The 27,628-nt window shown below is 40.3% G+C and overlaps 1 long non-coding RNA gene across 1 annotated transcript in view; it reads right to left on the bottom strand.

Moving 5' to 3' along the window:
• Window positions 1-27,628, bottom strand: part of LOC120100653 (uncharacterized) — a 35,956-nt gene that overhangs the window by 6,529 nt on the left and 1,799 nt on the right. The window contains exon 2 of the long non-coding RNA XR_015677505.1: window positions 10,707-10,782. This is a non-coding gene — a long non-coding RNA (uncharacterized LOC120100653). The remainder of the gene's footprint in view (window positions 1-10,706; window positions 10,783-27,628) is intronic.

Below are 27,628 nucleotides of genomic sequence, written 5' to 3'. Positions count from 1 at the left end.
GACCTCCCGCTTTGTGTCTTTGCTTCTGATGGACTCTTGATACATTGGGCTCCAATTTATTGTGGTAAAATTTTCAACCCCAATATGTCCACGCAAAAACACTCAACTTAGTTACAATATTTATAAACTGTACACCTAGATGGAGAAGATTTACCACTACACTACTATCCCTTGCTACTTGTGGCTTCTCTGGGCCATGTGGTTCTGTTTCATCTTCATTTCCTCCTTTTCCTCCATCTTCCTCTTCTTCCTTTCTCTCTTCTCCTACCTCTAAAACCTCCAGCCCCATCTTTCCCTTCCACTGCCCAATAACGGGCTCTAGCCTTTATTCAACCAGTTAAAATAGGGGAAAGATTCACACGAAATCACCTGAGTAGTGATCTACTCTGGGCAGCCCCTCTTGAAGAAGTAGAATTAACATCAGAATACAAACAGCACCAGGGCAACCCACAGCACCTCCCATCAAGGTATACCACTAGCTTGAGTAGGAAGGATTTTATTGGAATGATTAAAATACATCTTATTGACCCTGGGCTCTAACTGCGTATGTAGCAGTGAATAGCCTTATTGGGGCACCAAGGGGAAGCCCTTGATCCTGCCAAGGTTGGACCCCCAGTGTAGGGGATTGTTAAGGGGCAGTAAGGGGTGGTGGATGGGGAGAGGAACACCCTTATAGAAGGGGAGGGGGAAGGGTTAGGAGGCTGATGGACAGGAAACTGGGAAAGGGAATAACATTTGAAATGTAAATAAGAAATATCCAATTTAATAAAAATGAAAAAAAAATAAAATAAAATACGTCTTACACAAAACATATGTTACCTGTCCTATTTTACAATTTTGTGTTTGTCTCTTCATAGGACAGCTTGGCTGGCTTTAGTTTTGGAGATCTCTTTATCCTCATTTCCAACAATCAATTCAAATTCTGAAGTAGTCTATTAATACTAGGTATTGAACTAATGGTTCTGTTTTTTGTAATTGAGTAGTTCCATCCATGTGAGAGGACACTATTGTCATTGGTCAATGGGACCTGGTAGCTTAGGGACATAAGCAATTCATTGTGATGCCCTGCAATCTCTACTTCAGGTATGGCTCAGTGTGCTCTGTCTCCAGCTCTTTATGACCTACTTTTCAATTTCTCATAGCCCTGTCTCTCACAGTTCTATTCAGACTACTTCTATCAGTGTGGTTGTGGAAAACATGCAGACACCCGAGCCTGATATAGCTCTATCCAGATGTTTCATTTGTTTATTTCATAGTGAAGACTGGCTAGAAAAACGCAATGCTTAAAAGAAGTCTTTTTATTGAAACTTAACTGTGAATTTCAAATAATCTCTCAAAAATTTGACCTTTTCTTTCTTTGTAAAAAAACTTGACTCCTGAAATAAATGTATTTGAAACAACAGATATATTGATCAATTATAAAACTACATAGTATTCTCCAGATTAAAAAAAAAACATTCACTTTAAATTTTTAGAAAGGAAGAGAAGCAATTTTGCTACTATGCTAAAAGTATGTAGGTTGACCCTTTTAAGTTGTATGTTGTACTAGCACTTCATGCACTGACAACTGCTTCAGTACTCTAAAGGACTGTCGAGACCTGTGAGCGCCACCACATCTCCTGCTCTTCCATACCCACTTAGGAGTCTGCATCTGGGTTCTATTTATCCTCACTCTCTCAGCATCCCTTCCCAGCCTCCCTTCTCAACATCCCTTCTCCATGCAACTGCAAGAAGTCTTCTTATCCCACTGCTGCCCTCCTGTGAAAGTCCTCCAGGACAAAAGCTGGCTGGATCTCCTAATTTACCAATCCGCTATCAGCTCGTGTTCCTCTCTGAGTAGGTCCTTTCCTTCTCTCTTCCTCTGAGACCCTACTTCCCAAATCAGATCCATATATCCATGGACAGACACAAATCAGGAGCCACGACATAAAGATGATGGCTCTCGCCAAAGCAGTCTCAAGCTTCTAATGTGGATATGGAAGTTTTAATAACCAAAAGGCAATGAGAGCAGTTATTTTTGCCTTAAGTCAAAGATGTATGTGTTAAACAAAAAGGTACAACTTGCACAGAAAATTTGAAGGAGAGAAAAGTGAGGGTCAGGGATTTCGGAAATCTCCTAATTTTACAAAAATTTGTTTTAAGACCTCCGAGTTCCTAATCTTAAGCACATTATTAACCTGATATGTTTTGTTTTATGACAGCCCTGGCTGTCTTAGAACTTGGTACATAGACCAAGCTAGCCTTGAACTCACACAGATCATTCTGCCTCTGCCTTCCCAGTGGCGAGATGAAAAGGCATATGCCACCATGAACAGTTCAGCTTCATAATATGTTAACAGTTCAGTTGATCTTGAAAGTAAAGAGACATATTCAACAATACAAACACCCAGATACGGATTTAAACAATAAGAAAGCATGTTTGAGAACGCAGATTGGGCATAGTATTTCACCTTCTCGGACTAATTCTAAATTCAAGGAATCCTAAAGATCTCAGATTTCCAAGAAGCTAGGTGGGGTCCAAAAGAAAACAATTTTATTTTTAAATTAAGTGTTTCTTTTAGAAGATCTCCAACAAAGTAAAGGTCCTGATTTCATAATAAGTTCCTCTTATGACGACTGGCTCTGACCAGTCCTTGGGAAATGTACTGACAGACAGAGATTACCCAACTAGGTTCCGGAACTGAGAAAGTACACAAGGCCGCCATGGTTGTGCCAATGTTTATTCGAATGCCACTTGCATATTTTTATGGATAAAGGAATCCACAAGACAATGCCATGTACTTACTGGTTATTGAGATTCCAGATGATGCCATCCAAAGAGCTCAAGGCATTCCTCCTAAACACTCGAAAGTAAACACTGATGCTCATTCTTTTCTGCCTGGACCAGGTGAAAGTGCCCAGATCAGGGCCAGTCACAGAGACAGCTGCCCACACAGTGTGCTTTGAAGGAAGCCCCATGCTCCTGCCTATTGGGAAATACTTTCCTTTTTTATTTTCCTGAGCATCCCCCTCTTTTCCTGGCCTACATTTCATCACTAGTCAGCACTGAGTTAGATACTAAGTAGAGGTATTATTTCCATAAAGCCACCCTGGGAACATATATAGACAATTTGGTGGGAGAATTTGGCTTTTTCCCACTTACATAACAAAACTCATATATAACAATTAGTTTATCTGGCTTATTAGCCTGAAAAGCATATGCTAGGATTCTAATAGTTTGGAATATAAATGGCCTTTGCATTCTATATGAGTTTAGCATGTGAATTTCATAGCTTCTTGCCCCATGTCAGAAGAATTAGTTGAGGCCCAGCAGAGGGCACCCTAAGAAACCAGCACGTGCAGATAAGAGGCTTACTAGTGGATATAGGTTTATTAAATCTAGTTTTGTTATCTTCTTTTTAAATTTTATGAAGCCAGTCTTCAGGAAACTGGAAGGCTTTAAGGCTGACTGGTTGTGAGTGCAATATATTACTTATGAAACCTTCAAGATGCCAAACAATACCTTCCTGACCCCTTCATCTCTGTTCCTCCCCTCCCCTGTGCCCTTCCTCTTCCTCTTCCACTTTTCCCTTGTATTCAATTGCCTCTTCCTATCCCCACCCCAACAAATGCAAGATTAAGGAGCTTTCAGTCATACTAAGTCCTTAGACAGTCACAGAGGGACTCAGGGTTGAAACACAGCACACTCAAAAAATAGACTGCATGAACGAGCCTGATTGCTCGTATGATGTAGGACATGGCAATGGCCAGTCAACTCTTTTGCCTAGATTGGCTGTTTATACCTTTTGTGTATTTATAGGTATTGACAAACAGAGCCAGCTCTGTTAGTTCTAAAAGTAGGAGAATACCCTCTCCACAAATCATTCTAAATAATTCCCAAAGAAACTCATGGACTTTTCCCCAGCTACACAACAATAAAGCTAGCATAGGGCTTACCATATTTACCAAAATTCATAAAAATGAGCACCTAGGGCCTACATGAGCATCGACTATATGTTAATATAGCTAATTGCTATTTCTGTTTCCTGTTTCTACCTTAAAATTACATTAAAATCATTTTTCTTTAATGATAATCTTAAGCTATGGCATGAGTAAATATAATATATTTACTCATATATATATATAATAACATATATATAAATATATGTTTTATATACTTTTTGGGTTTTTGTTTTTTGTTTGCTTTTGTTTTGTTTATTTGTTTGATTTTGTTTTGTTTTTGTAGCAATGTCTTGCTTTTAGCACTTCCGGGCCTGAAATAAACTATGTAGATCAGGCTGGCTCAAACTTGAAGCCATCCACTTTACCTTTGCCTCCTAAGTACTGGGATTTCAAGTGTACATAACTTTACCTACATAAAAGTGTTACATTTTGATGAGTCAAGAAATGATACAGGGATAGTCAAGGCCTAGATTTGTCTATCCTTATTCTCACAACCTTTTTGTACTGAAAATTTTCTGTGTAGATTGAAGGACTTGAATGTAAGTCATAATAAATTCAGTTGAATGAAAAACCCAACACGGTACTTCGGTATGAAAGAGAATTCGGTGATAGTCCAATTAGAGATACAAGAAAAAGGGCAGCCATGAAAATTCATGCAATGTGTGTGATTACATTCTACAGTATGAAGGAGTATTAGAAGTTCTAGAGCATGCTATTTACCAAAGAACCTAAGCCCAGAAACAGGCAAACTAAAATAAATAAGCACCCAATTGTAAATTTAAGAAAAACAATGTCAGCAGGTAGTACATTGTAAACCTTGGATTGGGCTTAGGGGGAAAGTGTAGCCATTGAGAAAGCATCCCCATGAAGGAAGTAGAGGCCAAGTAGGAGGATATAGTCACAGAGAGCAAGATTCTCCAGAAGTGGAATTTTACAACCGCAGATCAGGTGAAAGAGAAGGCTTGCTTTGATTAACAAAGCATGCAAGAATAGCAGTTCAACAGCAGGCATCGTTGATCCATTTTTGAAAACAGGAATGTAGATTTGATGGCAATAAGTAACTTGTTCTCATCTGTCTAGTTAATATGTTTCTGGTCTTGTTACAAAAATTAAGTCTCTTTGATTTCAAAGTATTACCTTTTCTTTGTTTAGGTTACTCTAAAATTTCAGTTACTAAAGCTAGGTAAAGCAAACCAGGTTTGTAGCTTGATACTGGGGTCTTCAGACATCTTGGAGGACTGGAATCCAGCTCTTCAAATCAACTGTTATGATTCCAGAGCTAGACTTAGAGATGCTTCCTTCCATGGTGAGGGCAATTCTCAAACTTGCCTTTACACTGCAATGATTTTTGGTGTTTATCAAACACCACTGGAATGATAATTTAAGTAATCAGAAGCATAGACTGCACATTTGAGTTTTTAAACTGCTGCTAGCTGATCCTGACATATATCCACCCTGGAAACTACTGACCGTAGCGAGCCTTGGCTGTCTGCAGAGGACAGCAATGTTGACCATACTTGCATGTTCAAATGTAGTAGGAAAAATACTGGAGGACTCCGGGTTTATTTTTCTTTTCTCTCAAACAAGTGGACCATAACCGATGCTTGGCTTTTCTAATTTAACCTCCTAGAAAATATGCCAAAAGTAAACAGGTGAACAATTAACCTTACAAATCAAATGACTCCATCCATGTTCTTAGATCCTAAGTTCTGGCTGTGTGTGACCAAAGGTGAGGTTTTAGACCTGGTTCTCTCAAATTGCTCATTAGTATCCCATGCTTGGTTAAAACCCTTACATCACCGCACAATGGAATGTGACCTAAGTTTAAAAGAAAACAAAAACATTTGCATGGCTTTTAAGATTAGTAATGGAATTAGAGAGGTGATGTGCTTGAAACAGTATGTACTTTCCCCAACCTAGTTGAGACCTGATTCAAGTTCTAGTGACTAATCCTTATGAACTCAAGGGTATAGTGAATGCACAGTTCTGGTTACATACATTCTAAATGCTTTATTTGCTTGGATGAAGTCCAAATTGTAGGCCTTCCTCATTACCTAAGACACACATTTAGTATAGAAATGCAAGGCCCTGTCCCAACACCCACTGTCAGAATTCTTGCCAAATTAATTACAAAACAAGTACACATTTGTTTAGGATGAGTATCCATCTTCATTGGGGAGATTTCTAGTTCATGGCTGTTTTTCCAGCATAATTATTACTAGAATCTGCTCCCCAAATGTCTCAGCTTAGGTAGTAAATCCTCCAGAGAGCTTCCTCAAATTGCTTTTTCTCTATAGACAGCCTAAGTAAATCTCAGAACTAAAATGTGGCTCTTTTCGATTCAGAACACATACTAGAAAAACAAGGCCATCGGAATATGAACTAGTGAATCAAACTTTCTTTTTAAAGGCAAAATAATAAATATTTTCTTCTAAAGACCCCTGCTATGATAGGAAAGCACAGCTGCCTGTGGTGGTGCACATCTTTAATCCCAGCACAAAGAAATGCTTTCTCAAAAACACCGAAGAATGGGAAACCCCATTAGCTAAACGTAAGAAGTCCCTTCCTCCACAGGCAAAGGCTGCTTATTTAGTAACTGGAATCCAACCACATGACCTTGAACAACAAAACTTTGATATTTTGTTTTGGTTTGGTTTTTTTGAGACAAGTTTTCCCTGTTTAGGCCTGGCTGTCCTGGAACTTACTCTATAGACCAGACTGTCATCAAAGTCACAGAGATCCAGCTGACTCCTGAGTACTGGGATTAGGGGCATGTGCCACTACCACCCAGTTTTTTTACCCTGTTATTTTTAAAGTTTACTTACTGGTCCAACTTTCTTCTTTGCAAAAAGAGCAGGTTGGTGTAGGTATTTGCTGTCATCTTTGAGTTATAATTCTGTGATCTGGACTGTCATGTCTCTAAGCACTTTATTTAAGCAACATTTTGTCTATTCTCCATACATGCCTTTTTGTATTAAGCTGAGCTCATTTTTAACAGATAAGACAAAATCTGTTTTCATTTTATTCATCTAGTTCAAGATCATAGTCTATTTATATAGTGTTAACAGATTATTGAAGAAGATAGCATTGATGTGACTTTTTTTGAAATATTGACTAAACACTAATATATTCTACTGCATAATTTTCTATACTTACATTTTGGTTTGGTCATAATTAGTAATATAGTCTATGAGACATTAATGTCACTTAAAAACACTTATTTTTAACTACAAAAACATATCGCTTGTTTTGAAGCATGTATCTGCCAATTATACGTGTCCTTAAAAGCAGTTTGATGTTTGAGAACAAAGTAAAATTGTTGGATTTAATTCATTGTCTTTTAAATACCCAGCATATTCCTGGAGCTACAGTAATCTCTAGGAATTCAAAGTCAAAATATCTCAGAAGTAGGTCAGAACCTAGGACACTGTATACTTCTATTTCACCTGGTATATTAGTAGCCCTATAAAAAAAAAAGCTTAAGAATTCTAATTAACTTTGAGACTGATAGTGGCCAAGCATAAATTTAATGGCAGAAAAAGTAAAACGGAATTCCGAAATGAAGATAAAATTCTCAAATCGTGCACTGAGTTCTAGGAAAATTTCCAAGAAATGTGCTAAGTACTGGGTTCCACACCAAGTTTTCAATTAAACAATTGACTTGCACATTGATTCCCTAAGGAATCCCTGAAGTTGTGCTGAGGTGCTGAGCACTGCCCATATTTCATATGATACACGTAATTCCATTCATGCTAATTACAGTGTCCAGAAAGTGCTCACAGTGCAGTGTGGTCATTTCTACATTTGGAGAAGTAAGCCCAAATTCAAACACAGCAGTCAAGACAACCTATGAAGGGAAGGCATTGTGAAGACGACTTTGTTTCCATAATTGACACAGCAGGTAATTAAAACCCTCCTTAAGACAATTTATTTTATTTTTAATTCTGTGTATGTGTAGGAGGGATGGGGTATGTGCATATGTTTGCAAGAACCCACAGGATCCAGATGTATTTGATCCCTGAAGCTGAAGTTAGAGGTGGTTGTCAGCCACATGATGTAAGTGTGGGGAACCAAATTTGAGTCCTCAGTGTATTCAACAGCTGAGTCATCATCTCTTCAGCCCCGAAGCTCACTCTTGTTTTCAGATGAAGGCTTGAGAAAAGGCATAGAGGGCCTGAGAATCAATCTAAACTGATGAGTAACTTTGGTTGACTGTGACATGTTAATAATAATTCCTCCTTGCCATTTATACGTATGAATTACATAAAATAGTATAATTTTTTAAAAGTTGAATATATTCAAATTGCTTCTCGGCCTTTTGGCTAAGACCAAGTGAATATATTCGAAAGTTTTAAGTTCTTTTTGTTTTCTGGGACTAATAACAGTGCTAATATCTCTTAGCATCTGCCAAGTCAAGGATGCAGATGTAGTAATCCCTGTGAAATGAAGAAGCGACAAAATATACACTGATCAAGCTAATAGAAGAATTAAAACTTTCAAAGCCGTAATCTAAGAAAAGACAAGTAACGGAATGAGGACAACTCAAATAGAAAGCAAATAGTAAGGTGATGGATTTTTGGTCAGGGATCACAACAATTCTAGATGAATTGGAAACCAGGTGGATGCTTCGGAGAATAATGAAGTGCTGATCCAACTGAGTCCCTTTGGGCAAAAATGATGGTGTATGCTAATGTGGCTCCGTAGTTTTCCCTTAACAACGGGGAAGGGAGGGAAAGGAGGAGAAAAGAAGGTAAGTAGTGGATAGACAGATGAAGACAGATGCGTCTTCTCTACTTTCAAATCCAAACATTGATGTTCTAACCATATTAGAAAAATATGCACCAGTTAATAAAATTACAAAATTGTTGTAATTTCATGATGTAACTTTGCTTATTTTTTTTTAATCACCCAAACATACTCTTTCACAGAAACATATTTTATTGCACTCTAGTGAAAAACAACACAGACAAGGAAGAACATATTGGAAACAAGTGTGCGAGACAAGAGAGTAAAGGTTCTGGAAAAAGTGTCACTTGAGACATGGCTGGAAAGGCGGGATAATGATAAACTTTGTGACACTGACTTCGAACACTTTAAGGAATGTCATATTTTAGTGGAAAGGAACAGATGCTGTGTCGCGCCCAACCTCGACCAGCAAGGAAGACACGACCAGCGAAGATCTTCTTCAAGCAGTTTTACTCAGGAACCTTGATACAATCTTCTGACCCCGGGAATCCCTGCACCACACTTAAATAGCTAGCGCTGGCCAATCCTAGCAAGCCACGTGGGGTTAGCGGATAGGTTGTATCTATGCGGAAGCGACCAGGTCAAGCAGGAACAGCCAAATAAGGACTTGCTTTTCTCAAGGAGCAGAAAGGGGAAACCCGCGCCATCCCCGGGGCGCGGGACCTCGCAGCTCCCTACAATGCTGTGTTCCAGAAAGCAGAGCAGAAGCCGATATTTTTAAAAAGCAATGAAAATAATTTAATGGAATTATTAAATTGAAAGAACAAAACTTACACCACTCGCCGCAGCGTGCATAGCTAAGTGCGAGAAGCTTCACATCCATTAGTAACAGTACAGAGGAGTTTGCATACACTGAATGGTACCAGGAACTCAGGGCCTTTGATGAAATGACTGTTGTTTACCCTTGACTATCAGCTTGCTTCTCATCATCTGTGAACCATCTTTGTCGAATAACCAAACTGCTATGGGTTGTGCCAGTGCCAAGGACATGACAAGATGCAAGTGATGCGCACATAATCCTGATATGGAAATGTAAAGATGTCTGTCTCTTTGGTTAAGAATGGCTACAAGGTCCATGCTGCAAAGATGGGAGCCATAAAACTCTTTAATATACCCTGGGGGAAGACATTTTCTTATTCCTGTAAGGAAGAACTGAACTCAGAGCTTCTTGCAGATACTGTACTAGCAGTAGACAGAGGCTTCCTGAGCATGAAACTAATGGAAATAGCATTGCCAAGCAAGGGGAAGGGAGAGGTAGACTGAGTCCTGGGCTTTTAGGATGCCTGGGTATTAGTTTTAGCAATGTTTAAAATAAGGTTAGTTCTGGCAATGCCAACACATTGCCATTTTGTATTGAAGCCAGTTTGAATGCAGTTTCATTATTGAAGCAAAAAGAGCCCTGGATAATATAGATGTCTTAATAAAAGTGTCCTAGTCTGTTTCCTATTGCCGTGATAAAGCACATATCCAAAAGCAACTTGAGGAAGAAAGTATTTATTTTGTTTATGTGTAATCATAGACCATTGCTGGGAGACTTCAAACCAGGAACTCAAAAGAAGCATGATCCTAGAGACAGGAACTAAAGCAGACCCCAGAAAGGGAGCTTCTTATTGGCTTGCTGTCCATAGCTTCCTCAGTTTGCTTTTGTATGCCACCCAGGACCAGCAGCCCAGGGTTTGACATTGTCCACAGTGGCTTAGGTCCACTCATATCTATCAATAATCAAGAAAACACACCAACAGACTTGTCTGTAGGCCAATTTAATGGGGGTAATTTATCAATTGAGCTTCCCTCTTCTCAGATGACTCTAGTTTGTGTCAAGTAAACAAAACAAACAAACAAACAAATCCAACACAAAAAGAAATCTTAATTATATGACCATGTTATTTACAAACCTTGCGTGGCAGTCTCCTCGTCATTTATAGCACTTACATTGCCTTTGTGATATTAGGATGCAGTTACTTCAGTAGCTTTCAAATTTGGTGTTGTACATTGGCATAGTAATTTCTTCCTCTCACCTCATTTGAATTGATGAATCTTCATTGTACAGAATGTATTTTGCTTCTCACTTTTGTGTCCCTCAAAGTTGATCTCCTAGAAGCAGTGATATTAATAAATATGTATAAAACAATAAATAAATATACTTTACTGAGTATTAAATAAACTCTTTTAGAACATGAAGTCTATTGATTACTTTTATCTACTTTTTTAATTAACAAGAACTCATAATAGTGGTGAAATATGGGGAACTGTCTCAATAAATGCTGTACTGACTGAGGGTCATAGTTTCTGGCAACTCCAGTTTTATAATTATGCAAAACAGGAACTTTTCAAAAGATACTGCGTAATGTGCAGAGTCACTGGAAGGGCTGGAGAGCCCTACTCCAGTTGGACTAAGAAATTAGACTAAAGCTCAGCTTTTTGCTGTCATTGATACAGAACCAAGCAGCAAGACTTCTGTGCTGGGTTCCTGGCATCACTAATTCTGGACTAATGTTAACCATCAGCTATGTCCTCAAGGGATGTCGGTGTCTAACACTCTGAGCCTGCAGGGAGAACGTCTTCCTTTGTCTCCCACTAAGATCCATAAGTGGGGAATTCTCCAAATATGGAGAGGGGCTTAACTGCCATGTGGCCAAAATGAATCATAACATCGTGTAAGCCAAACTTCTGTCAGCCAAACATCAGCTTGTGAACTCCCCATACTTAGCTCCGGGGGAAAGGGGAGCTCTTGTTTAACCTGAAGCGACTGTTTTTCTGTCTTTCCCCATATAAAGAGAACAGCAGAATCCTCACCTAGACTGAAATCCAGCTCTCCTGGAACTATGCCATGGTCTTGTCTCAATATTCCATAAGCTCCAGACTAGTATTTAAATAAACCATGCTAAAGTATACCGCATAAAAAACAGCAAGTGGAGAGTACAAGAAAGCCTGCTGCATGTAGAAATGCACTTAGCACAGAAGATATGACAGGTGGATGTGACAGGTATACTTTGGCAAGGGCTCTTGATGATGGATCGGTACTGATGCTTGGTCATCGCTACCATTCGTTTCAATGGATTCAGGGAATGTTGACTAGTGTACAGACTTACTGAGAGCTTGGAGAGACAAGGGAAGAACCTAAAAGAAACCTTTTCACTGAGTTCCTGTGCCCTCAGCACCACATTCACCCATAGCTTTATCCTGGGGGAGGTGTTATCTGCAGTGTTAGGTGACACTTGCCTTTCATGCTGGGTGGTGCATATACCAGTATTAAGGAGCACCATGGGCCTGGCAGAGGTGGCATATGCCTTTAATCCACTCAGGAGACAGAAGCACGTAGATCTCAAATGCAGCTAGGGCTATGCAGAGAAATTCTGTCTCAGAAGAAAGAAGAAGTGGAGGAGGAGAGAGAGGGGGATGAGGAGGAAGAGGAGGAAAACTCATTGTGAGACAACAGTATTTCTCCATAGCTAGGACCGATCGTTGTTGTTATGTCATAAACCTTTTTTTTTTTTTTTTTTGACTGCTCACCCTCAGCTCTTAACTCAGTTAGGACAGTTTGCTTCCACCCTTGCAACCTTGCCTTAGAGATTGTGGTGGATAATCTTACCAACTTGCATAAATTGACAAATGCTTTGAATAGTAAAGGGCAGCTCTGGGAGTGTGTGTGGGCGCAATCCAAAGGGGGTTGGTAAATGGGGAAGGCTGAAGGCAAGATACATCTTTAATGGAGTGGTTTCTGGAGAGAATAAAAAGGGAAAAAGCAAAGGACCTTCTTCCTTTTCTCTCCTCCCTGGTTTGACATAGTCTGACTTGGGCTGTGATAGGTACCCAGCCCTCTCAGCCATGATAGCCTGAGCAGAAAGAAGGCTTTTCTTTTTGAGTCATTTCTGTTGGGTGTCTTGTTACAGCAGGAATGGAATGTAATTGGCGCAGTTATTGATCCCAAACCACCAGCGACTAAAGTAGAATGAAGCAGCTTTGTGAATGAGCCATTTAGAATCTATACAAGGTGATTCTCGGTTCTAGCTGACAAGGAAAAGGATTATAGAAATATTGACGCTATAAAAAGTCGCTGAGAGCACATGCTGTATAGACTTGTTGACTGCTACACTACAGTCACAGACTGCTACCTCCTGGCTGCCACCACAACAACATGTGGTGTGACATTTCAAAATTCCATAAAGCACATAGCAACTGGATAATGAAGTACATGGTAAAGCCAATAACTATGATATGATTACTAATCCATTTCCCTACTTCTTCCTGCATAAAATGATGCATCCTGCTACAAAGTAGCATGTGAAATAGCACATCATAGGAAATGTACAGGAAAAGCAAATATAAGCCACTCCAATTACAGTCAGGAGTGATTTAAGTTGTTGACTTGATTATGTTGAGGGGTTATTTCCAAGGCTCCAGTGTACACTGAACCCTTCATTCTGATAAAAAAAAAGGGGGGGGGGAAAGAGAAACTAAACTAAGGTGGTTTGGCATTTAATGATAATCTCTACTGTGTTGATAGATAGGGGAATGGAGGGGGTGATCAGGCCTCATTGTAGGTGGACACCAACCAGGAGCTAGAAGTCCATACCAGGTGAAGTGGGAATGTGGCTTCCTTGTTCCCAAGCCATGTGTCTTTTACTTATGTATTTTTATTGGTTTTGTTTGTTTATTTTTTGGGTTTTTATTTATTTGTTTGTTTGGGTGGGTGTTTTGTTTTGTTTTGTTCCCTGAGTTTCTGAAGACTGAACTCTGGGGCCTATAGTAGTATTCCTTTGTGGTCTTGGGCTTTTTGCCCTGAACTAAGTCTTACATCATTATGTTCCTTAGTTATAAAACATTTAGACTTGGAGTGAGACATGATACTAGCTTACCTAGTTCTCCAACTTCCAAGTCAACTCCCTTAGAGGTCTTCTCAGTCTCAATAATCAAGTGCATCAACTCTCCAAGTAAATAAATTATCTGATATATGTTGATCATAGACAGACAGACAGATAGACAGATAGATGATAGATAGACGCTAGATCCATACATACATACATGATGCATAGATATATAGATACTTTCTTCTCTGTTCTGTATCTCTGACAGCTTGAGTAAAACAATCATGTACTCCCAAACTGGATATTCTATTACGGAAGGAGCCCCCCTCACCAAAAAAAAAAAAAAAGTGAAATGTACATGATTCAAGCCTACCGAGGTACAATATTATCCTCAAACACACCTACTGGTTTTCTTCTTAAAATCAATTTAGACTAAGTTCTGGCTCCTCAGCTTCCCTGGAAGGCTGAGAGCTATCTACTTGCTACTGGACTGCTTAACTGAACCATAGCTAATTTTAGGAGCTAATAGCAAAGTGATAGAAAATCTTTGTGATGTGGATGCCCTTATGGTTGGTTGTGAATAAACATCCCGCAAATTCCCCATCCATCTTTTCTTTTTCTTTATTTTAAAGATTTATTTATTTTATGTATATGAGTATACTGTCTCAGTCTTCAGACACACCAGAAGAGGGCATCTGATCCCATTACAGATGATTGTGAGCCACCATGTGGTTGCTGGGAATTGAACTCAGGACCTCTGGAAGAGCAGTCAATGCTCTTAACCACTGAGCCATCTCCCCAGCTGCCACCCCCCTCATCTTTTTGAAATCCCTGCATGACAGGGTAAGCATTTCAGCCTTACCATGTAAGAAACATGGTTTTTGATCCCTCACCAATTCCCCTTGTTCCTACTAGGTCATGACATCACCATGCATTCTTTTGCTCAGACCCCAAACTATAGTCTTTCTCTTTTACTAGCATTCCTTTATCCATCTGCAAATGGGTTTGTGTTCTCTTTTCAAAGTGTGCCCCAGACCCACTCACATCCCTTTTCTTTAATTCTCCCTCTGCTCTGAGGTGTTACCCTCTCTTAGCTGGATCATTACTTTGGACTTATAACTAGTTTCTTGCTTTCATGCTTTCTCCTGTATGACCTATTCATCACAGAGTAAAAAAAGGATATTCTACAGTGTTTTTGAAACAAACTCTGAAACTCAGAGGTCTCTGTCTCCTGAGTGCTGGAATTAAAGGAAGAATGCTACACTTGCCAATGCTCTTTCATTTACTCAGCTCCTATTATTAGTATTATAGGCTACATATTTGTGTCCTCAAAGAATTCATACATTGAAACTTTAATCCCATTGTGACTGCATTGGAAATGAGATCTTTAAATTGAATATTAAAAAGAATAATAAAAATTTTCTAGGAACAATCAATAGCATGGTGTGACAAATGATGTCTAAACATATCAAACTACGAAATAACAGGCAGCTTAGCTACAACAGGAACGCCTGCGGAAGAAGGCTCAGTGACCTGTAGAATACACATGGTCATGCCACCTGGAGGCGGGACTGTGGGAGAGGAAGTAGATAAACAAGGGGAGAGGGAAAAGGGGAGGAAAGGAAGGAGAGAAGTGGAATGATAATGAAATATAATCTTTTATATGAAAATGTAACAGCGAAGGCCAGGTGTGATGGTAATGAAAGAACTCATTAAACTGGGGCAGGAAAATTAACACAAGTCTAAGACCAACCTAAACATAGTGAAATGTACTTTGTTATCTGATATGCTTTAAAGAGTTAATAATTTTAAAATAAAATAGGCAAAAGTAGACTCTCAAATAAAGTTACTTTGAATATTTTTTCTTACTATATTGGAGTTTCTAACCATCCCCCTCAGCCCAGGAAGTTTTTATTACAGACGATAAAACAATCCTTTAGCTTTATGGACAATGGAGTATACCTGTGCCCCTCTGGGTTTGCAGTATAATGAAGATTAGCAGCTGGAGACAAAGAAAACCCAGCTAGAAATATCTCTTCTCCAGTAAATTCTCTCGCATACTGATTTATGACCACCATTGACATGGCTGTGGGCAACTATTTCTGCTCACAGCCTGGCCAAGAATGGGTAGCTTGAAGCAACCAGGAAGGCAGGTTTCATTGGCAATGTTGTCTCCCTACTGAGATCTTGTGACTGGAGTATCCTGCTTTGGGATTTGGGTCAGTCAATCAGCAGGTATTTATCCAGTGCTTTCTTTGGACCCAGAATACTGTTAACTCAGCAGGATACCACAGGCAAAAGCAAAGTGTTAGAAGAGAGCCAGAGAAAAGCAAATAGTCAAGTCCTGGCTGAATTGACTTTTTCCTCTTTTAGTTGTCCACTCCACAACCCATCACCTTGTTCTCTGCCTCTCTGTGTGCTACAGCCAAGCTCCACAAAGCATGGTCTTGTCTCTGGCACCTCTCCTTAGATTCTAGGGCTTCCCCCACCCCTACCCCTGTCCCAGTTATTTTCTTCTCAATCTTCAGGTTTCCTTGGCAAAACTCACTCGTGGCTTTCCTGCTGTCAAATCCCTTATGGCCCATTCCCTCCTCACTTTAATTAAATCACCTGCTGGGTTTCCAATGTGGGCCACTTCCTCCTTGGAAGTCTTGCCATCCACAGCCTTGATTCCAAAGACAGACTTCTCAGAGCACTCCTTGGCTTCTCTGATGACTTGTGCTATTTGGGTGTTGGTGTGTCTTATTTTGAGAAGCTGTTCTGATAATTCTTTAATCTGCATAGCCTTCAGATCCTTCGTAGAATCAACCTGCATCCATTTGTCTTTTTTTTTTCCATGAACAATTCTCAGCTACTGGGGAGGCTACAGGGAGTCTGTGTGAGTGATCCTAGTTGAAACTTCTACCAGCAGGGGATATAGAGACTGAACTGGCTACTCCTGTAGCCAGGCAGGACTTCCAGTGGAGAGAGGGGGATATCAGCCCATCCACAAAACCTTCAACCCAAAATTTCTCCTGTCAACAAGACGTGCAGGGATAAAGATGGAGAAGAGACTGAGGGAACAACCAACCAATGACTGCCCCAACTAAAGACCCATCCCATGTGAGAGACAACCATGATAATGTTAACGATGCTCTGCTATGCTTGTAGACAGGGGGAACCTAGCATAACTGTCTCCTGAGAGGCTTCATCCAGCAGCAGATGGAAACAGATGCAGAGACCCAAGCATCCCTCGGAGCTCAGGGAGTCTTGTAGAAGAGTTGGAGATAGAATTGAGAAAGTGAGAGGGAGCAGAGGCAGTCTTTGACTCTGTCGCCTGCCATTGGATAACCTTCCCCTAACTGGATTGCCTGGTTGAGCCTCAGTGGGAAAGCATATGCTTAATCCTACTGGGATTGGATGTCCCAGGGCCTGGGGCAGGATTGTACCCAAGAGGAAGGAGAGGGGTAGTTGTGGGAGAGATTTGTAAGGGCTGATTGGCTGGAAAGAAAGGAGGGTGGCTTCCATCAGTTTGTAAATTGAAAACAAAAATAAGTAAATCACTGAAGGAGAAAAGTCGAAGTCTGGCCTAAACCAAACCCAACCTGTCTATGAGGTGTTCATCTTTCACTCAGAAGTCCTGCTTCAGGCTATTTTCCTTACTTCTAGCAAACATCATTTTTGGATTTTTATCACATGGTCAGATGGTTTCTTATTTTTATGTCTCTATCTTTGGTTTTGTTTGCTTGTTTTTTGAGAAAGGTCTTTTTATGTAGCCTATGTTGGTCTTAATCTCAAAAGTCTTGGAATAAAGATATAAACTACCATGCCCAGCCCTTCCACATTACTCGTATCTGTGCTGTTGCCTCAGCTGAAAATAGACTTTTGTCGTACTGTCTGCCATTAATGTTACTCATCTTCCACCCGGCAACTACAAATCTCATGACAGCCAGGTTAAATAACTATTGCTGGTTGGTACCTATTAAGACTTTGCAAGAAGTGTGTGTGTGTGTGTGTGTGTGTGTGTGTGTGTGTGTGTGTGTGTGTGTGTGTGTGTTTAACTACACTATCAAGCCAGGGACATTTGTATGGTGACAAAATTTTACTTAGGCTTTAAAATGAGCTCTTGTAGCAAAAAAAAAAAAGATAATAAAAAATAAATAAAACCGAAAAATGGTCCTTTGGCATTGGGCAGGACAGGGAGAACAGAGTAAAAAATTTTGACACATTCCTTCTTACAAGGAAATAAATCAGACAATTCCGCTTTATTAAATTAATAATCTGTTTCAGGGTGTTCCACGGTCATTACTGGCTGCATCCTGTGACCATCTGGAGGCCAGAATGACCAGCCAAGCACTATGTCTTCATGTGCTTCATTTATTGGCATACTCTACAAAGTTTGCTGTGTTCTTTGAACTCTCTTGACCTTGGGGAGATGGTTTCCCTACAGAAAACCTCTCAGCCAGTTGAAGTTGGACTCTTCTTAAAGGTCACATGCCCTTGTGTTGGAAATACTTCTTGTACATTTCTATTTCCTTTATTGGCTCCCAACTACATTTTTCTCATAGAGCAAAGAGAAGTGAAGATCAATGAAACAGAGAACTAGAAACCATACTGGAAATAAGCCTTCTGATGTGGTAACTGTCATCTATATGTCAGAAATTATTGAGCCCAGCATATCCCCTTCCAATTCTCCACAGATATCAAAACTCATAGGTGCTCAAATGCTCAGCATAAACGGTTTAATATTTGCATATGCACATCCTCCTATGTACCTTAAATTATATTGAGATTATTCATAATGTCATTCCAATGTAAATATTTTTAACACTGCATTGTTATTGAATAGTTTCAATCAAAAAGTCTGTTTATTTTCTGTATACATATGTCTAAAAAGTGTTTTTGATCAGATGTTGGCTGAATTTACAGTTGTTAAACCCATGGAACACAGAATCAATTGCACATGGGTGAGAAAAACTAAAAATGCTTAAATTTGTGGTGCAGAAACACATTTATATGAGATACAGGAAGATACAAATAAGTAGCCACAAATAAGTATAGAGAATTTCCATGCAATCAGTGTACCTCAGAGTATAAAGAAGTAGAAATTCAAAAAGCAAGTAGTTGACGGTTCTATCTATACTGCTTATATACCCACACTAAGATAGTTCAAAACCAAAAGTTGAGAAATTTAGGCCTAACAAATAATTTAAATTATAGACAGTTGATTTGTTCCTTTAGAAATTTAATAGTTTGGCCAGTGATTTAAATGATTTTTAACTTTTTGTTGTAGATAAGAACAAATGTTTATTATCTTACTTCCCAGAAAGAGGGGATCTTAACAGAGTTGAAGTAACCTAACAGATATAGGGTAGATTAATCCACTGACTGAAGTGTGTGTGTGTGTGTGTGTGTGTGTGTGTGTGTGTGTGTGTGTGTTTGTATGTGTGTGTGTTCATGTAGTGTGTGTCTATGTGTATGGTGTGTGTGTGTGTAGTGTATGTACGTGTATGTATTATGTGTACAGAAAGAAGGGACCTTGATAGAGTTGAAGTAACCTAAGAAATATGGGGTAGATCAATCCACTGGCTGAAGTGTGTGTGTGTGTGTGTGTGTATGTGTGTGTGTGTGTTTGTGTGTATGTATATGTGTGTGTTTGTGTGTGTATGTGTTTGTGTGTGCGTGTATGTAGTATGTTCATGTAGTGTGTATCTACGTGTATGGTGTGCATGTGTAGTATATGTACGTGTATGTAGTATGTGTATGTATATGTGTGTGTATGTATGTGTGAATATGTGTGTATGGTGTGTGTATGTATATGTGCGTAGTTTTGAGAGATTATATGATATTAAGGTATATATATACATATATATATGCTAAAATTACACTCATCGTTAGTAATACTTGAGTCAACTTCACTGTGCATCATATCACTCACTACTAAAAAGGTAGCTTTGAAGAGTAGCTGAGAACAACAGCTTTCCACTAAGCTCTAGGCCTAGTTGCAGTGACAACTGAATTTAAAGCCAGTTATGTAGTGTTTATCCCATAAGTATTTATTGGGACCTAAGACTCTTCTTAGTTTCCATGCTAGATGTTATGGGCAACAAAACCATTGCCATCCAGGGAGCCCATTTATCAAATCATTAGATGGAGGATTCTGCTAATAATTTAGTAATTTGAGTCCCACATACACACTTATGTGTGCACACAGAATTAGAAAGTCCAGTTCTTAAAGCAGTTATACAAAAGAGATATAAATAAAACTTTATGTATCATTGGTTTTATATAACGAAAGCCATGTGAAACAATCTTTTAAGCAGGCATTTTTTAAAAGGCATATTGTAAATGAAAATGAAGGTGCTGAGAGGCTCCATATCAGCTCCCATCCCCACCCCCCCACCCCCACCTTACCTTTTCAGAACAAAGCTTGGCTCCAAATATTTAATTCTCTGATGCTCTTTTTTCATCAAACTGCTCGTTTTGTATTTATTTTTTGCCATGCTTGCTTTTTTCATTGTAGGTCTGAATCACAGTTGTCACTCCTACCTGTGCAGCAGATTCGCTATTGCGCAGAGAGAGCTAACTAAAAATAATGTTTGCTTCTGACACTGCCGAGTACAGTCACGTTGACACACCTCCTCAAACAAGGAGTATGTTTCCTCCCCAAACATTTCACTAACCTGGGACCAAGCATTTAAATATTTGGGGAAGGAACATTTTCAATTAAACCATCACAATCTGACTGTGTGGAAATTGATTTTTTAATTCAATTTTGGCAACATTGGCAAGACATTTTCTTAAGTATAAACACAAAATCAATATAATTTTTGAAATGTCCCTTCAATGTATTAAAAAAAACACATGATCATCTCATTACATGCTGAGAAAGCATTTGATAAAATTCAACATCCCTTCATGATAAAAGTCTTGGAAAGATCAGGAATTCAAGGCCCACACCTAAACAGTAAAAGCAAAATACAGCAAACCAGTAGCCAACATCAAACAAAACAGAGAGGAATTTGCAGTAATCCCACTAAAATCAGGGACAAGACAAGGTTGCCCACTCCTTCCCTACCTATTCAATGTAATACTCAAAGCTCTACCCAGAGCAATTAGACAACAAAAGGAGATATAAGGAATACAAATTGGGAAACAGGAAGCCATGATATCACTATTTGCAGATGATATGGTAGTATACAAAAGTGACCTCAAAAACTCCACCAGAGAATTCCTATAGGTGATAAACAACTCCAGCAAAGTGGCTGGATATAAAATTAATTCTAACAAATCAGTAGCCTTTCTCTACTCAAAGGATAAACAGGCTGAGAAAGAAATTAGGGAAACAACACTTTTCACAATAGTCACAAATAATATAAAATATTTTGTTGTGACTTTAACCAAGCAAATGAAAGATCTGTGTGACAAGAACTTCACATCTCTGACGAAAGAAATTGAGGGAGATCTCAGAAGATGGAAAGATCTCCCATGCTCATGGATTGGCAGGATTAATATAGTAAAAATTGACCATTTTACCAAAAGTAGCTTATAGATTCAGTTCAATCTCCATCTAAATTCCTGCTCAATTATTCATAGAGTTTGAAAGAGCAATCCTCAAATTCATTTAGAATAACAAAAAATCCTGGATACCAAAAACTATTCTCAACAGTAAAAGAATTTTGAGGGAATCACCATCCCTGACCGCAAGTTGTCCTATAGATCAATAGTGATCAAAACTGCATGGTATTGGTACAGAGACAGGCAGGTAGATTAATGGAATAGAACTGAAAATGCAGAGATGAACCCACACACCTATGGCCAATTGATCTTTGACAAGTCAAAAACATACAGTGTAAAAAAGACAACATTTTCAACAAATGGTGCTGGTTCAACTGGTGGCTTGCATGTAGAAGAATACCCATTGACCATCTCCTTGTACAAAGCTCAAGTCCAAGTGGATCAAGACCTCCACATAAAACCAGATATGCTGGGCCTAATAGAAGGAAAGTTAGTAAGAATCTTGGACACATGAGCACAGGGGAATATTTCCTGAACAGAACAACAATGGCTTATGCTCTAAGATCAACAGTTGACAAGTGGTACCTGATAAAATTTAAAAGTTTCTATAAGACAAAGGGCACTGTCAATAGGACAAAATGGCAACCCACAGATTGGGAGATCTTTACTAACCCTACATCTGATAAAAGGGCTAATATTTAAAATATAGAAAGAACTCAAGAAGTTAGACTCCAGAGAACCTAATAACCCTCCATTAAATAATGGAGTACAGAGCTAAACAGAGAATTTTCAACTGAGGAATCTTGAATGCCAGAGAAGCACTTAAAGAAGTGTTCAACATCCTTAGTCATCAGGGAAATGCAAATCAAACCACCCTTGAGATTCCACCTCACACCAGTCAGAATGGCCAAGATCAAAAACACAGATGACAGCAGATGCTACTGAGCATGTGGAGAAAGAGGAACACTTCCATTGCTGGTGGGACTTCGAGCTGGTACAACCAGTTTGGAAATCAATCTCAGAAAATTGGAAATAGTTCTACCTGAAGACCCAACTATACCTCTACTGGGCATATACCCAAAATGTGCTCCAACATATAACAAGGACACATGCTCCACTATGTTCATAGCAGCCTTATTTATAATAGCCAGAAGGTGGAAACAACCCAGATGTCCCCCAAAAGAAAAATGGATACAGAAAATGTGGTATACAATAGAGAACTACTCAGCTATTAAAAACAATGACTTCATGAAATTCTCAGGCAAATAGATGGAACTAGGAAATATCATCCTGAGTGAGGTAACCCAAACACAAAAGAAGAAGTCCATGGTTTGGACTCACTGATAAGTGGATATTAACCCAAAAGCTCGCAATGGCCATGTTATAACCCAAAGACCATATGGAGCTTAGGAGGAATGAAGACCAGGGTGTGGATGCTTCAGTCCTGCATTGAGGGGGAACAGGATGATCGAGGGAGGTGGAAGGAGAGGAGATCTGGGAAGAAGAGAGGAGGGGGAGGAAATAAATGGGAGTATCAGGGAGGGGCAGGGGAGATGTACAGAGGGTCAGAAAATCAAATAAAAATATGTAGCAGGAGCGAGATGAGGACCTGGGGATAGCACTGGAGGGTCCCAAACGCTAGGGAAAGGAGAGGTTCCCAGGACCGAACAAGGATGACTTTAGCGGAAATGTTCAGAGAAGGGGAGATATAACCTATAGAGACCACCTCCAGTAGATAGGCATGCACCCGGCCAAGGGATGGGGCCACACACCCATCTCAAAGTTTTTAACCCAGAAAAGTTCATGTCGAAAGGAAGAACAGGGACAAAGAATGGAGCAGAAGCTGAAGGAAGAGTAACCTGCGGACTGCCCCACCTGGGGATCCACCTTTCTGCAGACACCAAACTGGCACTGTTGCCCTTGCCAAGAGGCACCTGCTGACAGGAATGTGGTGTGGCTGTTCCTTGGGAGGGCCGGCCATCAACTGACCAATACAGATGTGGATGCTTGGAGTCAACCATCAGACTGAGCATGGGGACCCCAATGGAGGAGTTAGGGGAAGGACTGAAGTAACTGAAGAGATTTGCAACCCCATAGGAAGAAAAACACTGTCTAGCCGAACCACCCAGTGCTCCCAGGGTCTAGACCACCCACCAAAGAGTGTACAGGGAGGGATCCATGACTCCAGGTACATAGGTAGTAGAGGATGGCCTTGCCTGACAGCAATGGGAGGGGAGGCCCTCAGTCCTGTGGAGGTTTGATGATCCAGCTTAGGGGAATGCTGGAGGGGTGGTGCAAGAGAGGGTAGGAGGGTGGGGGAGCACCTCATAGATGCAAAGGAGAGGGAGGAGAGAGAGTCTGTAGGATGGGGAGCTTGTGGAGAGGTAACTGGCAAGTGAACGAATGGAATGATAAATATAAATAAATAAATTGGAAAAAAAATTCCTTAAAAAGAAAAAGAAACCAAAAACGTCAGCTGTGGTGGCACTGAGCTGTTGCGCTAGCAAGCTAACTGCACAGACATTGCTGGAAGAGCTAGCCTGCAGAAAAAAAACAGGAGACCTCACCTCAGTAAGACAAATAGGAGAACCAAGTACCGAAAGTTGTCCTGTGGCCATGGGTGCTGTGCATTGGGGGCGCACACACACATACACACACACACACACACACACACACACACACACACGCACGCACACACACACACACACACACACACACGCACACACACAATTTAAAATTTTGAAATAGAACAAAATCACAACAGCAAAGCTTCACGGGATAGAGTGGTGTTATTTTGCTTCATGAACATGCATTTGGAAATACCCGCATCTTAGTTCTATTTCCTGATGCTGTGATAAAATGTGCTGACCAAAGCTACTTAGCAGAGGCAGTGTTTTTTCATTAATTTATGTACTTTATATCCTGATTGCAACCACCATCTGCTAATTCGGAGGTGAAGGGGAGAGGACCTTCCTAAGGAACCAACCTAGCACTTCAAGTCATTAGAGGACTTGGTACCATCCTCTCCCACTGAGGCCAGACAAGACAGCCCAGTTAGGACAACAGGATTCACAGGTAGGCAACAGAGTCAGGGACACCCCCTCACTCCAGTTGTTGGGGGACCTTCATCTGCTACATACATGCCAGAGGTGTCCTACACCAGCTCTTGGATGCTCTTTGATTGGTGGTTCAGTCTCTGGGAACCCCCAAGTGTTCAGGTTAGTTGACTCTGTTGTCCTTCTACGTAGTCCTTACCCTTTTCATGTCCCTTAATCCTCCTAGACTTCCTGAGCTCTGTCTAAAGTTTGGCTGTGGGTATCTACATCTGTTTTGGTCAGCTGCTGGGCGGAGCCGCTCAGAGGACAGTTATGACTATGAATAGAGGCTGACAGATACAAGCATAGTGTGAGGCTCCAAGGTAGTTGAGGAAGGAAGACAGGCCAGCAACGAATCTGTATTGATCCTCTGAGCACATTCCTCCACACTCCCAATACTGACAGGGGTTGCTACTGTATTCATTTATGTCTGTCTCACACAGGGCACCTGTGTATCCAGGCCAGCCATGATAAATACAACTGTCAACAGTGTGTTCATCTGTTGGATCCTTATGAAAAGGCTTTGACCACAAGAGGCATCAGTGCCTTCAGAGAGCAGATTTTTATATCAGCTCACAGTTTAAACGTGCAGAGAAGTGCAGGTGTCCACATTCACAGTCAAGCGGCAGAGAGTGCTGAGAGCCTGTATTCAGTCTGCTTTTTATTCATCCTAGAACCCAAACCCAGAGAGCATTGCTGCCAACTTCTAGAATGGGACATCCCACCTCAATTAACCTTATCAACCTAAGTAAGGCCTCACCTAGCAGAGATAGTCCTTCCCAGATGCATGCAACTGGAGGTCTGTCTCCTAGACAATTTCTGGAGCAAGTCAGGTTGACTTAACACGATCACAACACCCACCTTGGCTTTCTCATTGTTTCCTTGTTGAATATTTGACCGTTTATCAGAAGTGATTTACCCTCCAGCACCAAGAAGAGCTTTCTTCCTGGTAGGTCTGCTGGACTTTTGTTTCTGCCCACCATTGCTGAAAATCAAATGCTGCTATTTCATCTTCATATTTGAAAGCAGTTTCTACACTGAGTAACAGTTATAGGTTGGTTTTTTTTATTATTATTCCTTTTTGATTTTTGACCTCATGGCTACTTGTGCAAGTGAGTATGCCATCTCGCTCTTGCGCTTGGTATACTCTGCCCTTGCCTCCTACTTCCCTTAAGACTTGCCTTACTGTTGGAATTATTTATAGCAGCTTCACACGGGGTAAATTATCTGTTTATCTTAGAACATTGGATGTGGCTTTGTCGTTTCTTTTCCAAGTAGGAAGGTTGTTAAGCTACTATTTCTTCAAATCCTCCTGCATTTGTGTCTGGTGCTTTCTCCCTGTGCACTTCCTGTCTCTCCTTCCTGTGCTCTGGCACTTATGGTGGTCCATGCATGACCTAATCTATCACTTTCAGACCATACATTCTCTCTTCAATTGCGTTGAGTCTGCTATTAAATCTATTCTTTGGGTAACTTGTTCCACTTACTAAATTTTCCAGGTCTAGCTTCTTTTATCTGGTCCTTCATAAATCTGATACAACTTATTTAATTGTTTTCCGTTCTGAAATGTGATTCTAAATCTTGTCTTTTACCTCTGTAAAGAGAGAAAGCAGAGTTTCAAATTTTCCCACTTGGTGATAAATCTCTTGAAGTCTTTCCAGGACAGTTTTTTTTTTTTATCATTTTCTGATTCCCTGTTGTCGCTGTAAAGATATTTAAAAAATGCTGTATTTTACCCCATACTAAGTCCAGCACCATAGTGCCCCAAGATATCTGGTAGACATCTTCATCTCAGTCAGCAAAGCCTCTCACCTGCTCTGCTCCATCCCATATCACACTGCCGATGGCTTCTCTCTGAGCCTGGCAACAATCTCTCTACCCATCCAGTTCCCAAGGCAGGCTGTCACCATGCACATGTCTCCAGCCACCACATACTCTCTTGAACTTAAATCGACACAAGGAAGAACACACAACACAATAGCCTCCGATCCAATTGATAATATAGAATTTGCTCATCTAGACATACAAAGCCCTGTACACATTCATCCCTTAAGAATATTCATAACAACTTGTAAATATGCAGAGAGGAATCTTCACATCTGCCTTCGTATTCTCTCCACTGCTTCTCTCGTCTTTTGTCCCAGTCTCCTCCTCCAAAACTTTTCTCCCACCCACCTGCCTTCTCATCCAATGACAGGCCTTGCTCTATCTTGTACTTGCCTTTACCTGCGTGATGACATCATCCTACACCCTGTGGTCCTGATTATTTTCTATTGTGCATGAAAACTTGTCTTTTAACAGTTATGTATTGGCATAATTTGCGAATTAGGATAATGTTTGTCTTCGGGTTACCCGGGTCTCTTGTCATCATTTACTACAATGTCCATGATAAACATACTTTTACCCAGTCTACCGCCCTAGACAGAGCCAGTTGGCTCCCAGCTTACTCATATTCTCAGCCGTAGTTCTGTGGAGTTCCAAATTCATGGCAAAGAGTTTCCTAAGTCCCCATGGGGAGGGAAGAAACTGTTACAAGCACAAAGCATCTTATGAGTTTTGAAATCTGTTTTAGGATTTTCAGACCCTGCATGAACAACGAGCCTCAAGCTCAGAAAACACATCTCAAATTTTTCTTTTCTTCCAAACTTTGGAACAATTCCTCCTACTTCTCTGTCTTTCATATTCCTGAAGTAGGGTCCCACTCATGTTCTCTATTTTAACTCACCAGAAGATTTGTTCTGATCAATAAGTTTGTTATTCTCAGGTTACTTTGTTATGATGTCTAGTCAGCGTTAAAGAACATGTGGATCAAGTTTCCTGTTACTTGCGTCTGCCTAACTCACAGCACACATCACCACCACCAGCACTATCGCAACTAGTGCTGTAATTTCTCCTCAGGATTCCGGTCAAAGCTTTCAGCAACCGAGTCGTAGAAAGGCTGATAGAGGCTGACGGGGTTGGCACAAAGTGGCAAATGGTGAAACCCGGAAAAGAAATTGGGTGTTCTGGGAACTGTCCGATGCAGCATTCATCCTACATCTATCTACAAACTTGCACTCCATTATATGCTGTGGGGGAGTAATGAAAAGAGCAGGTGAACTCCTCTCTTCCTTCAGGTTTCTCTCTTTTTTTTTTTTTTCCGGGGCTGGGGACCGAACCCAGGACCTTGCGCTTCCTAGGTAAGCGCTCTACCACTGAGCCAAATCCCCAACCCCTCTTCCTTCAGTTTTAATGCCCTCCTCAGACAGTTGTTTTCCTGAGGTAACTACCTCTGCCATTGTCTACAGAAATGACAGTGCCATCCCCTGCCACTTGGAACACTAAAGAGGAGACTAATATCGGAGTTAGAATGTCCTCTCTCAATGGAAAGATCCATGCTTTTCATCACACAATTTCAAACCTGCCAGATAGAAGAATGCAGTTGAAGGATGTTGGCCCAAGAATTGACAGGTATGCTTTGCTCTAACAAGATGTTAGATTAATGAAAGATCAAATTTGAAAAGATTTCCATTTTAAGGACTGCCAGTTGTGCAACATAGA

Source organism: Rattus norvegicus, chromosome 2, assembly GCF_021556685.1.
Source record: "Rattus norvegicus strain SHRSP/BbbUtx chromosome 2, alternate assembly SHRSP_T2T, whole genome shotgun sequence".
NCBI classification, from domain to species: domain Eukaryota; kingdom Metazoa; phylum Chordata; class Mammalia; order Rodentia; family Muridae; genus Rattus; species Rattus norvegicus.
The sequence above is the reverse complement of the archived record's forward strand: the minus strand, read 5'-3'. Positions and strand labels throughout refer to the sequence as shown.